Source organism: Equus caballus, chromosome 27, assembly GCF_041296265.1.
Source record: "Equus caballus isolate H_3958 breed thoroughbred chromosome 27, TB-T2T, whole genome shotgun sequence".
NCBI classification, from domain to species: Eukaryota; Metazoa; Chordata; class Mammalia; order Perissodactyla; family Equidae; genus Equus; species Equus caballus.
In genome coordinates, this window is record NC_091710.1 from 45,477,939 (window position 1) to 45,492,070 (window position 14,132).

General features: G+C 35.7%; 1 protein-coding gene across 1 annotated transcript in view; it reads right to left on the reverse strand.

Moving 5' to 3' along the window:
* The window catches only part of TENM3 (teneurin transmembrane protein 3), a 2,419,468-nt gene that overhangs the window by 929,094 nt on the left and 1,476,242 nt on the right, over nucleotides 1-14,132 (reverse strand). The window contains exon 7 of the mRNA XM_070253219.1: nucleotides 1,628-1,790. The gene's annotated coding sequence lies outside the window, so the exon portion shown is untranslated. The remainder of the gene's footprint in view (nucleotides 1-1,627; nucleotides 1,791-14,132) is intronic.

Below are 14,132 nucleotides of genomic sequence, written 5' to 3' on the forward strand. Positions count from 1 at the left end.
GATGAAGGAATGTGGTATGAACACATAATTACAGAAAATCAAAATAAACATGTAAGTTTTTGAGGTACGCGTTTCACGCTCATTACACCTAAATAATTTTTTAAACGGAAAATGTTATATTACTTATAGTTCAATGGCCTTGGTGCATTATGTTTGGATATTGTTAGCCACCAAATAATAAAAGGATCTTACAGCAAAGAGGCTGTTCTATTTTTATTCCATTTCAGTCAAAGCGAGATAGTCTTGATGTTAAAAGCATTTTATATTTTTTACGAGATTATCGGCTCAGGATTTTCTGATCTCTCTCAATTTTTCTCCACTTCAGGTTTTCTCACAGGTAATAATAAAGCTATTTTGATAGAAATGTAGCCATCTTATGATTTTCTTTTTAAGTGGGGCTCCAGATTTTCGCAATTTGAAACAGTAGGCACAGCAAAGTGTACTGGAGTGGAAAGAGAGAAAGTGTGGGAGCGATGTGTTCCTGAATTTTTCAGAATCCCAAGTCTTGAAAGAATTCTCTTTGATTTTTGTTACTAGGACATGGTGGTTCCCCTAAATATTTTCTGAATGCAGCCCTGCTTCCTTCTATCTCTCTTTTTCAACTTTTGTTAGTACCTATTTCTTAGAATGCTTAGGTCTGGTACTTTATTATTCCTAAAACTGACCGCAGTGTTCCTCTGTTTTGGTATTTTTTCCTTTTGTTCTCACAATTTGCTTCTTCTCTTCTATTCATTTTGATGTATCACTTTTATCCTTAATACCTTCTTAATCTAGTTTTCTTGGTGGTCTTCATTATTTTACTCTCGCCTTTCAAAATTTTACATGGTAAAACTCAAGCCCTATTTATGTTTTGTCTGAATAATATATATATTTTGTGATATATTTAAGTAAATTATTTAATATCCTGAAATTTCCCTATTATTCCTGTTTTCCATGAAACAATGGGTTTTCATAATAGTTAAGGCATTTAAAAAAAATCTGTGACTAAAAACTTTAAGAAATAAATGAGAATATTTAATATGGCATTAAATATTGCCTTCATTTTGGGCAAATAGCCCTGTCTCTGAATTTTATTTTAGGCTAATCAACCACCTAGATGATACCAAATAGCTTGTTAGAGTTCACGAAAACTGGGGCCTCGGAGTACCTATAAATTTCTTTCAGAATAAAATAAACATAAAAGAAATATTTTAGTATGGCCTTTGGTGAGGCTGGGGATTAGGTAGGTGTATTTACAATTAGGTGAAGTCCTGAAAACTAAACTCAAGGACTAAGACTGGATTTGATTTCAAATAATACCTCCATAGCATATGCCTTAGTTGCTATGCAACACAATTTAATATCAACAAATGATGCCAAGTGACTTTTGCATACTGTAATTGTCTTGCAAGTTCTGCTGCTTGAGAATTTCATAGAGATTGTGGTTATTTAAACTTAAGTGGCTATGTTAAAATGCTAATTTTTATAATTAAAAAAAAAGAACGACAACACAAAACCTGCGTCTTGAAACTGAAGAAAAGAATGGCCTTCTGTGACAATAAATGTGCAACAGTCTGGAAAGTTTCTCTTCCACCCTTTGGGAGCGCATAGAACATATTGAAACAACTTTTTATGCTGGTCTACTCACCTAGCTTCTCTGATGAGTTGGCTGTGGAGAGCCTACATAGAGGCAGGGCTCAATTAGTGTAATTTATGTATCCTTGGACGTCAATCATTCCTGTTGAGAGGTGGGACTCATAAGCTCTCAGTGCATTAATTAAGAGCTCATCTCAGCAGAGCCATCTTTCTACCTAAGGACCAAAAAGAAAGTTTTAATTAGATTTTTAAAAGCAAGTATGTCCTATATGGAAGCAAGTATAGTTCTTCAGGTGGTATGTGAGGCGACAACTGGAAGGGGATATTTCAAACACTACAAAGGGCACCAGTTTTCAATCATCGTGATGTTATATGTAAGAGGGGAGCATCAGTCCCAAACATTGGTTTCAGCTCTTGGACAGTCACTGCATGGACACAGAACTGAAGTTTTGGCTGTGTTGTTTCGTTGCCAACATCATTACTGGACCCCTGTCTAATTATTGATGCAGAGCTGATGCTGATCAAGTGCAATTATAATGTTGAGGACAGACAGCATTTTCTCTGATGGCTGGCTTTTGGTTCCAGGCTAGCTTCTGAGTAAACATGCACTGGGCAATACAATGCAAGGTCAGCAAAAGGGAAGGAGGGAACTTGCACAACACATCAATTTCACTGGTTCAGTGATGGAGGGAGTGTGCTGTTGCTGGCTAACCTAAAAATACAGGGACTCGAGAGAGGTAGGAACTAGCTGGGCTCACGGGTGTCAGCTACTTGAGAGAGGCTGTTCTCCTGGAATGGCTTGTGTGGGGCCATCAAACATACTCCTTAGGGCTCACTTGGGAAATAATAGATACATTATTGATTAAAATATTTATAAATTAAGGGAGGGAAACAAATTTTAAAAGCTAGTTCAGATTCTAGAAGGGAAATATATCTACTAATAGCTATTAACCCCTTTTCCTCCATAATTAAGGCGGGAGGGGTCAGACTGCATGCTTGGGAGATAAAAAAACCAGGTTGCCAACGTCAAGGAAAAAGCAAATAGCGAAAACAAAAGAAAAAAAACCCCTAAACAATAGAAACACTGCAATATGTCTTAGAAATAATGACTACATTACCAAACATAAACATTCAAAAAAATCAGCTCCAGAAAAAAAGTAGAGATGCCAAATTTCTGCTTTTGGAAAGGTTATAGACAATGTGGAAATACAAACCCAAGCACAAAATAAGTGATGTCATAATTAAAGGGTGTTTCTAACAGGCAGGACTGGCACAGTGGGAAGATGCTTCAGAAAGCAAGGAAAACTCTCTCCCTGGCTCAGCCCAACAGAAGGTGTGTTCCAGTGTTTCTCATTGCTATTATACTTCATTCTGTTTTTCTAAGGGAGAGGGTTTAGGCAATCCAGCTACTGTATACACTATAAATTTACCACCTAACTCGCATACTTGACATGTACTGAATAACAGCAACAAACCTGACAAAAGAAACTATAGACTGTAAAGGTATATGGTTTGTGGAGTATGTTTCTAAACGATAGCCTACAATGAAAACATTACTATATAGACAATTTGTCAGAAGAATAAAGCTGGAAAATTGTAACCCATCATTTATGTTAATGTTCATAAAGATAGTTTACAATCCTTTCTCTGTTCCTTCCCCTTGCATATTTTCCCAGCTATTTTGCCTCATTTATTGTGCTACGTGTTTACTGTATCATACATATAGTAGTACTCCCCAGACGCAAGTTGGCAATTGTGCTGGTTACACCAATCTTGTGTGCCTGTTTAATTTACCTAATACAACATCCTGCCTTGGACTACCATTTTTGTGTCCTTTGATGCATCTCTTTATTTGCATTTAAGCCAGGGCATATTACAAGGTCAAATTACCTCTTGGGATTATTGTCCTCAAGAATGTCTAAATGCCAATATTAATATACACAGTTTTGTGTTTTATGATTACATGCAATTTGTTTACTTCAGGAATCTCTTTGTTTTCCAAGCTATGTTTAAATAATCTTTATAATAGACTGAAGACAGAACATGCTAAAATTAATGGATATTTAGTTTGGTTGTTTTCAAAGGAGAACAACATCATGGTGTGCCTTTCCATGGGTTGTCGGTTTGGTTTTTTTCTTGAAGACGTTACACTTAGTTTTGTGATCTGAAGGCTCCTTCCAGTGACATTGACATGGCCACTCTGTTACACGTTTCCTGTCAGTTCCTATGGGCCATGTTGCTTGATTGGAGCATGACAGAAGGAACAGACTTCCGAATAAGCAGTACATTTTTGTTCTTTGAGTCAAAGATATGAATTTTGTTACTGTTTAATTTGCAGCTTCAAAAGAACCCAACTTTAGGATTTGGGGGTAAAAATAAGCCTTTTCCTGAATGAAAATTTTCTTCTTTTTCTATATTAAATTGTTACAATTTACGGGGAACTTTTGAGGTCAGCTAAAGCAGAAGGCCAGCTCAAATTAGAACTAGAACAAGGTATGCATACCAGACTTTGTGATTTGCTCTGAAATTGGTGGCAACGGTGCCATGGCATTCCAAGCCAGATAACTTAGTGTGCATTTGGAGAATGCGGCTCATGGAAGACCTGGGTTCATATTCTGCCCCACCCCTATTATAGGAAATCACATTGTTTCTTGAAGATTCTTACAGTTTGTAACTCTACTAGAGCCTTGCCTTAGCCCAAGACTCTCATCTCCCCAGAAAGTGCTTCTGTGTTACCAGCAGCCATGACGGCAGCTGCAGAGCATTAAAGTATACGGTACTATTTCTTTCCCTAACGTTTTGAGGAGTTTCCGCTAGTTCCTGGCGATATGGCAGGGGTCGTTATTATGTATCAGCTTGATGAACTGGGGCTTGATAAAAAAAAGTGAACGCTCATAGTCACATCACAGAGGCTTAATCTGTTTCAATTCAAATTTTAATTTGTTCAGTATTTAAGACTATCCTAATTGGAGTTGATATTATTTTTTTAGTGGTATTTGAGTGTATACACTCATATGAAGCTATGTGGTTCTGCAAAATACTTAGAATTCATCTTCTTATAAAATAGTTTTTATCAGATGGACCAGCAAATTCTTTTGAACATTTAGCTGATTCACTGAGTAAAATCAGTCAAGGTAGTATATATTAATTTGCCACATTTCTATACTCATGGGACTTATATCCAAAGGCAAACTATAATGAAGCTGTAGATAACATGACCCAGTTCTTATGTTGTCTTATCACTGGTGATTAAGTGTGAAAGAGCAGCTTTATTGTCTGACCTCTTCTACTTTTTTTGAGAAATTATATTAGAAGGAGTAGAAATTCCTTTTTAGAGTATACCGTGAGAAAAAGTATGGACACTAAATTAGAACATTCTGTTCAGAAACACATGTAGCACTAATAGCATTAACTGAGAATTCCAGCAGTCTCTAAATGACAAAAACACCAACTTGGAGTTCATTTTATAATTCAGATTGGCAATTGCAAAATGCATTATCAGAGATTTTCGTATGTTTATTAATGTGATCTCATACAAGAAACTTTACAGATGCTAATTCAACCCAGTCACGCCAAGGGAAGCGAAACCAAAGCTAGCCTCTTAGAAGGTGGAGGTTTGGGGAACGGAACTCCGTTAGAGCTCTGCAAAATCTACTTGTTTAGACAGATCTTTTTCCTAAGCTGTGGAGGAGAGATGTCTGGTTGGGTTATCAGTCTTTTATCTTTGACGTTTTATTATTTAGTTTTAATGCTGAAATATTTTATTGTACATGAGCCTAGAGGTTTTTGGCTTTGATATGTTTATAAGACAGAATAATAAATAAATGATGATTTAGTCCAATACTGATGTCAGGATTGTAGTAAGTCTCATATTTTTTAAACCCCAATTCTGATTGAGGAAAAATGATTAGTTTCTGGTTATTTTCTTGACATTTGAATTATTAGGAGGAGAACAGCTCTCAAGTTTTATGGACATTAGGTTACGTAAGTGATGTCAAGTAATGTCTACTTGTATTGAATGTTTCAAGTACCAAATTGTTCTCTTGTAGCTCTTCCACAAATTTATTAATAATGGAGGGGCCAAGAATTAATATACTCTATTAACATGTTCTAATGTAATTTTTGAATTAAAGATCAAACAGCTATAATATAAAGTTTGGCAGTTAATGAAACTACTCAAATACATTATGGATGAAGCCACAGTAGTGAAAAACAGTAGAGGAAATCTATATTTATTTATTTTTTTAAACAATAAGTTATCTTCACATAGCCTGCTCTTTGCGTTTTAATGTAGATTTTCTATGTGGGCATATTAGCATACTTTACCCATAGCTGTTAATTGCATCTTTATTAATTTAAACGATTTTCTTTTAAAGAGGATTGAGTGGAGAATTTTTTAATATTGAACAAATACTCAATATTTCCAAATAAACTTGTAAATGTTATGACATTCAGAAAGGTTCATGTTTATCACGCTGTTTCCTAAAGGTTCCTGTAGAAACTATACACAGCTTATTTTTAAAAGAGTTTTGGATTATTCTATAGTCCATTTCCACTCTCCACCAACTGTTAAGGCTTATATCTCCATTTCTCAATAACTCAAAGAAAGGAGAAAAATACTAGAGACATTTGTTTTCAGTGATCTGGAAAATCTTGAGACTTAGGATCATATTTAGCCAGTTATATTTTCATATAAAATATGAACCACTTTGGAATTTGGTCTCCTGCAGTTAACACCATCTAAATAACAAATCTATGATCAAATATATATACACAGATACATGAATGCATGTGTTTAAGGCCAAATAAAAAATCTTCAACATCTTCCATTGTTAGTACTGAGAAATATGTGTATGTGGTGGTGATGTTCTGTGGTGATGATGTTGGAAGAGTAAATGATACTTGACTGGTTTATTCACACATGTATTTATTCAGTGAATTTGTATTGAGCCCCCCAATAAGTGCCAAGCACTATGCTCTGTTCCGGGGATAAAATAATCAGCAAAACAGATGAGGGTCCTGCCTTCAGTAAGCTTCCATTTTAGTAAATATATGGATATAGTGGTTATCTCAAACCTCGATACATTTACCCATTCAGTCTCCACATTTATCTATTTTTACGCCATAGCATCCTGATACTATTATCATTTCAGTGATGTTCACCTTCCAAAAACATTTGAAAACATAATTTGTGTTGAAGTCTGATTTGCCACATAAGATGATTGAAAAAGCAATTCTAAATTACTTCTAGGCATTCAGTATAAAGGGAAATTTTCAAAGATACGTTTATGACTTAATAATTAAATCTGGGTGAACATGCCTGCTGGGGACTTCTGCAATAATAAAATAGAATGGCAGCTTCCCAGCTGCAAACAAAGAACTTTTCTTTCAAAGATCTGAGTCACAGCATATTAGTATTTAACAGATTTTGCATTTTTTTAACCACATAATGTCAGAATTTCATGGTAAGAGTCTTAAATAATTATTCGAGCACAATCCAAAAGGTTCTGAAAAACAAAGAATGGGAAGCAAATACTCAACAACATAACCAATCCTGGGATGCTAAGTAACTGAAACAGTAAGATCTGGTTGCTTTGATCCCAATTCTGGAGCCTCTCCTTTCCTTACCTCTATGCCCGCTAAGATACTCAGAGACTCAAGTCTTTTTTTCTGCCTTCTACAGCCTGGTCCACAACTTGCAACAGCATCCCAATAATTACAAGTGATGCCCACAAGAGGAAATGGCTGTCTGGGGACAGTATTACTGTCGACCCACAGACCTCAAAGTACTCAAGTTTTATCAAAAGCTAAAAACAGGAGAGCATAAGAGTATGTGTGAATCAGCATCTTCTCCTGAGACTTCGTGAATGCAGTAATCCATTTCTTGATAAAATGATCACAGAAAAGATGGCACTAGTCTATAGAGATAAGCAACAGCTGGGATTATAAAGATATGTACGCTTTCCAAGGGTTTCGAAGATATAGTCTAAATTGATTATAGAAAAGGTTTTGGAAAATAACTCTATTTTAAGGTCACATTTTTACATAAATATATTTTGGAAGATTGGACTTATTTACACATGTATATGTACATCTATCAACATTTATCTATTTATCTATCTTCAGAAGTCAAAGAAAAGTAAAGTTCTACCTTCCCTCCGTGGTAACTGCAACTTGAAGACATTGTTAATATAATGATTCTAACTCCAGAAGTCCAAGGACAAAAATGCAACTCCCAGTCTTCACCTGCATTTTCAGGCCATATAAAATCACACCACTTTAGAGTATTCTCCGAACAGTTAGGCAATTCTAATTTGTATCCATTCTCCTCCTTCATTTCCTTCTCAATAAATAATGGATAAAGCAACAACGGGTCTTTGCTGACTTTTTAATTCTTCTAATATACAAAAATTATCTCCTGGAAATAAATTAACGTCTACACAATAGTCTGCAAATGGTTCGAAAGTCATTTGGTGGTTCTTAAGATGCTCCCTGTGTTATATTTTATTTTTGAGCCGATTAATCACTCCACTTATCTCCCTCCTCTCTCCCCACCTCAAAACACAAGCTCTGTCACATGGAGGTGGAGACTCATTCCGTTATTTTTGCTCCTTATTTTTTGGTTTGCTATCCAATTTTCTGTTAATTGGAACCAACTGACATCTCAACAGTGAAAATGCAAATGTTATGCAAATCTCAAATGGAAGACTCTTTTTACTGGAAACACAGTAGAGAACTATGTGAATATAATAACTGTACTAATTACAACCTACAACCTATCTGATTCATGGACAGGGTATTCTGGATAAGTGGATTTTCAAAATAATGGCTGCTTAGCTCTTTAAGAATCTTTATACTTTTATCTTTTTTGTTTGGAATGTTAGAAAAAATGAAGGAATCGCATACTTCTGCATATTAAGAAACTCATAGGAAATAGAATTAAAATAACTGGAATTAAGTGACTAGAGGGAAACCTCTAGACGTAGTGAAGTGGGTGAGACTTTGTCCTTTCAGTAAATGGCTTCAGAATCCTGTTTCGGTGTGCTATTCCTCCCAGGGTCATTTCTAAGTTCTACAGCCATCTCTTGCCGAGGTCAGCGGTGTGCTTCTTTCCTACCACACATCTCTCCTATTCTTTTATCCCTTCTCCCACCACCCATCCGATCAATTCTCAGTCAATTGCCATTGCTGTTGGGTTTCCTCCTTCAGATTGTAATTAAAGCAAGTTGGAAGAATAACTGGGGAAACCTGACCACTAATTTGATGCCTGATAAGTAAAATATATGCAGAGAATCTTTTTTCTTGGCCTCCTATTCTTTTTCTTTTCCCATTTAATTTTAGATTCCTTCTGCCTTTGAGGTTTTTATGTAAGTTAGACATTGATATATAAATAAAATCCAGTCTGGCCATATCCCATTAATCTTATATGTTCCCTGAAGTTATAGAACCTCCTTCGGGGCCCAGGGAGGTAAGACCATTGGAACAATCATTTTCAGTGTAAAGTTTATTTATCATAATGTTCATCTGTCTCTTAACTACTTTGTTGATGTATTGTACAGTGGACTGTGGGACTTCGACGTTATTTTATTTCGTATATGTATGCCCAGCAGAGAGAACTGGGCACACAGTTCCTTTCAATCAGCTACTCTTACAAAACCAAGTTTATGTGACAAAAGCATTAAATTAAAACATGCTAAATTAAAACGACACAATATCTTACATAGAGTAGGCATTCAATAACTACTTACTGAATTGAACTGAACCTTACAAAATATACTCCCTTATCAAAAATGCTAACTCACATGTTAAAAGGAATCTTCATTAAAATTAAAACTAAGCAGGGATTCCTATAAATAGCATATGTGTCTATTTCATAAAGTAATAAAGAACTTTAAAAGTATTGATCTGTCCTGATTTTTTGAACATATCTCATATGGTGTTCTTTTCTCCCCCATCACAAAATGGATCTAATCTGAGTAAAGAAACAACAGGCTCTAAATTGTGATTCTGGCAGATTATTTGTACAACAGTGATTCAAATACTCATAATGTGTATCAAATGTATGCTTTTATCTGGGTGGTCTACAACTCATAACTGAGAACAGGATTTTTATAATCTTTATCCCGTCTTCAGATATGCCCATTTTGCATACTGAAAACTGTTGTTGAGGAACAGTCAAATCAATCAATCTTACCTTGTTAAACACATACACAGAGTATGTGCCACATTTTTCTTTTGGTGCCTGAATAGCTTCAATCTCACCACTTAATCTTGGAAGTTGCATTAGGCACACGTACAAGGTTTACTAGAAACCTCTTAAAAATTCACCATGTAATTACAGTCTGTGGCTTCCATATTGCTTACAAGATTTAGGTCATATTAAACAATAAAGGTATAAAAACTATCTAAGTAATACATTTTCTATGAGTCCTGAGAAATTATAAAAACAAAGCAAAGGAACAAAAATCTATTGTGGCAGACTGCTACTTTCCCCCCAACTTCTTCCAAATCTATTGTTCTTATCTTCCCGGGGCCACAGCTATCCAGCCAGAAAATAATATTCCAGCCTCTCTTGGAGGTGGTGAAGCCCTAAATCTCCTAGTCTCTCTGCTTCTCCCTGAGTCTGATGCCTTGACCTTCATGCCCAGGATACAGCCCCAAGATAGGGACCCCAGTGAGAAATGCGCTCATCCCCTCCCTCAGGGCCGATTCCATGTGACAACCATAACTCCTTGGAATGCCAGCCGCACTGTTCTGAGGCATCGCAGAGCATCACCTCAAGAGAGGACAAAGCAGGGACCTGCCATCCCTTCCCTCACTCCATGGCATAAGATTTTGGGACAGCAAACAAGTGTATCTATATTTTTATATTGGGAGGAAGGGAGTAGAAAAGAAAGCAGCCACTATACTGAGCCCGACTCAGTGGCAGCTTCTTGTTCCATAGGGTCAAGGAAGACTTTGAGGAAATAAAAGTGATTTGGAAAAAAGAAAAAAGCACAGGGCCAGCCCAGCGGTTAAGTTCACACATTCTGCTTTGGTGGCCTAGGATTCGCAGGTTCGGATCTAGGATGTGGACCTATGCACCACTTGTCAAGCCATGCTGTGGCAGGCATCCCACATATAAAGCAGAGGAAGATGGGCACAGATGTTAGCTCAGGGCCAGTCTTCCTCAGCAAAAAAGAGGAGGATTGGTGGCAATTGTTAACTCAGAGCTAATCTTCCTCAAAAAAAAAAAAAAGCACATTCAATAAAGCACGTAGAATAAGCACATTAAATTTAAAAAAGCCCATTAAATTCAGGCTAATGGAATGTGAGCAATCTTGTTTCCCTGGACTTTTGCCACTGGCCGGAAGACAGACACAGCAGTGACCCTGCTCTGACTACACAGATGAAAAGAACCCCTTTGTGGGCCTGCAGAGGAACAAGATGGAGGCACTTGGTTCCCTGAATGACTGGTGGAGAAGAGGCACTTGTCACACGAAAGAGGAACACATCCTGTACGATTTAAGTTATGGTGCTTTGGATTTCTTTGGTAGTTTAACTTAACATTTACCCTAACACTTCTGTTAACGGCCACAAAAGTTTCTTTTATAATGCAAAGCAAAGAAAAATAACCTGATGCCATTTTCAGACTCCTCTGAGAGACGCATTAAGAGCTTTCATTTTTTTAGAGCGCCTTCCTGTTAATAAGGGCTTCCCTTCCACTTCATTCTTTGCTTTGTTCTTCACAGGTAGGACAGGAGGAGGGCGGAGCAGCCATCACGACTTCCACTCTGAGTAATGGTGAGTGGCCAGCTAGAGTGTGTTACTCTCCTTCTGCTGCTCAGACAACCTCTATGACTCCTACCTATTTTCTGAGGCCCAGACCAAATTCCACCTCTTCCAGAAACAATATTTTGACTTTTTCAACTAGATTTTTCTCCTTTTTCTGAACACCCACACAGTTGTCTCTGTACGGGGGGGACTTTCCAGCATTTATTATAATTGCATATATACTTTGTCCCCCATTAAAATGTAACGTTCCTCAGTGACAGATTTACATCTGATTTGTTTTGCAGAATTCACAATGTTTTCCGTGTACTTTTATTTGCATGTAAATATATGTTGGTTGTAACAGTGAATGAATAAATTCTCATTTATTAAATTATAAAACTGTGCTTATTATGCTTAAGGAAATAGTATAATAATGTCTCTTGGATGTAAAAAACATTTTACAGTAATATAGAAGCCATACAAACTAATGATGTTTTCTTTTTGCCATTCAATTTAGACACAACTAAATGATATAAATATAAGATGAGAGGAGTAATTTTCTTTTAAATTGAACAACATCCTTTCTTTTCAACTGTTTCTGGGTAAAATTTTTAAAAGGCAAGAATATGACTCTACTATAAACTCTAGCTATAATATATAGTTAATCACATAAAGATCAGGCTGATCTGATTTTTGTGGGAAAATCTATAAGCAATTTTAAAAATCATGTCTGGTATTTACTCAGTGGATATCTTATTTACCAGGCTTTGTAAGATCAAATCCTCTATCACAGACCAATTTAAGGCATAGTAGATTCTTGATTGATTCTGAAGTTAACATTAGGACCGGCTGTCAAATCTGTGAGTTTTCAGTTGATCCTTATTAGCTAGGTCCCAGTCTAATCAGAACACGGAGATACATATATAATTTTTAAACTTGTCCTTAATACTTAAAAGTTTGGGAACCAGAAAGAGAAGTCTCAAATAGACTTGGTAATGCAGTTATAGATTTTATGTTCTCAGTTCTCAAGTGCTCTTATGTGAACATAATCTATTAAATCTGACAATAAAATATGGTAAATATTTTTCTCTCTCTAATATTCTAAATGCTACCTTCCACTGAGGCTAAAGAAATTCATGCTCTTAAATATATTATGTGAATTGGATCATATTACATTGTGAAATCATCAAATTATTTTTTTTCAAATTTTTTTCTTATACTTGGGAGACTGGAAGAACATAAATTTGACATTCAGTAGCAATATTTCATGGCCATGTGAATTTATGCAAGTTACTTAACCTCTCTGAACCACAGTTTCTATATCCTTGAAGATTGGAATGATGATACGTACATACAGTGTTAGTATTAAGAGTAGATGTAAAATTGTATGTGAAACACAGGTTATAGGATCTGGAACAGCAGATATTATCTTTAAAGTCCTTGGATAGCTCTACGAGGTGGAAAGGAAAATTGATGTTATTCCATTCACTTCACCTCTCCAGAGACTTTATTTAGCCTGTAGTGGATAGTTAAAATTATGTAATTTTTACTCTTGAATGATAAAATATATTCTGTATTTTTTATAAAATTTGGTAATTTTGTAAAATATATTTATATTTCTATAATATATAATATGAATGAATAAATAATTTTATTTTGAAATGAATATATACTTAAAAAATTTTAATTCTCTCTCTCTCATTCTCTCTTAGCATTATGCTTCCTTTCTTTCTTTCTTGATCCTTTCCCGTTAGCACCTAAACACTATTAAGTATCTATGTTTTTATGAAAGGCAAATAAAAACAACTGCAGTCCTTCTTTTGAGACTTGACATTCAAAATATTAAGCTTTTCCCCAGAAGTATCGTCATTAAAATACTATGGTACTGGTGTTAGGATTGAATTAATTGGTGAATGAAACACAATAGGTAGTTTTGAACTACATCTCAGCCTTTAATAATCACAAGCCATCACAAGCCAAAGGACAAAGAATTAATCACTTAAAAATGGTTTTGAAAATCTGGCTTTGAGAAAAGGAAAAAGTAAGCTGTATCCTTATTTTGCAATTTCAAATGGATTAAGAAGTTAAATGTAAAAAATCCAAATAAAGAAATAAAGTAGATTTCAGAGAAAGATGGCAATTTATGACACCCCCTAAAACATCAGCAAAAACACATTTACATCATAAACCCACCACAATAGGAAGAGTGAGGGAGAAAAGATTAGCAAAAGAATTTTGGATGCTAAAAAGCAAAGGATGAGTAGTAATAAATTTAATAAATCTTGGGATGCTGAAACCTAAGCTGACATTGGGAAAGCTATGAAGAAATCCTAATTTGTGTTTCACCAGGGTCCGAGTCTGGAGATTTACTCTCTAGAGAGTAAAACACAGGATTTCTAGACTAGGGGCACAAGACACAGTAGAAGACAGAGTTACTACTCACCAAACAGGAATTAAGGAAATTGATATATGTACTGAATGCTGAGACTACTTCTGTCCGCCTCATCCCTTTCTCCACTCCCTGAAAACTGTCAGTCTAGCATTTAACCTCCAGATAGAACAATAATAGAGGATTTTTTGAGGATTCTGACGTACCCAAGAAGAAACACCAATATTACCTGAAGTCAAATAGCAAAAAAAAAAGCAGCCAGATCTCTGCAGAGCCAAGTTCAAAGTCAACTCATGCTACCTAAATGAGTAAAATTTCCATTTAGTATTTTAGTCCCCAACTTTTAAATATGAACAACCAACCAACCAAAGATGACTAGAAATCTAAAGAAGCTTTTAATTTAAAAGGTGAAGAT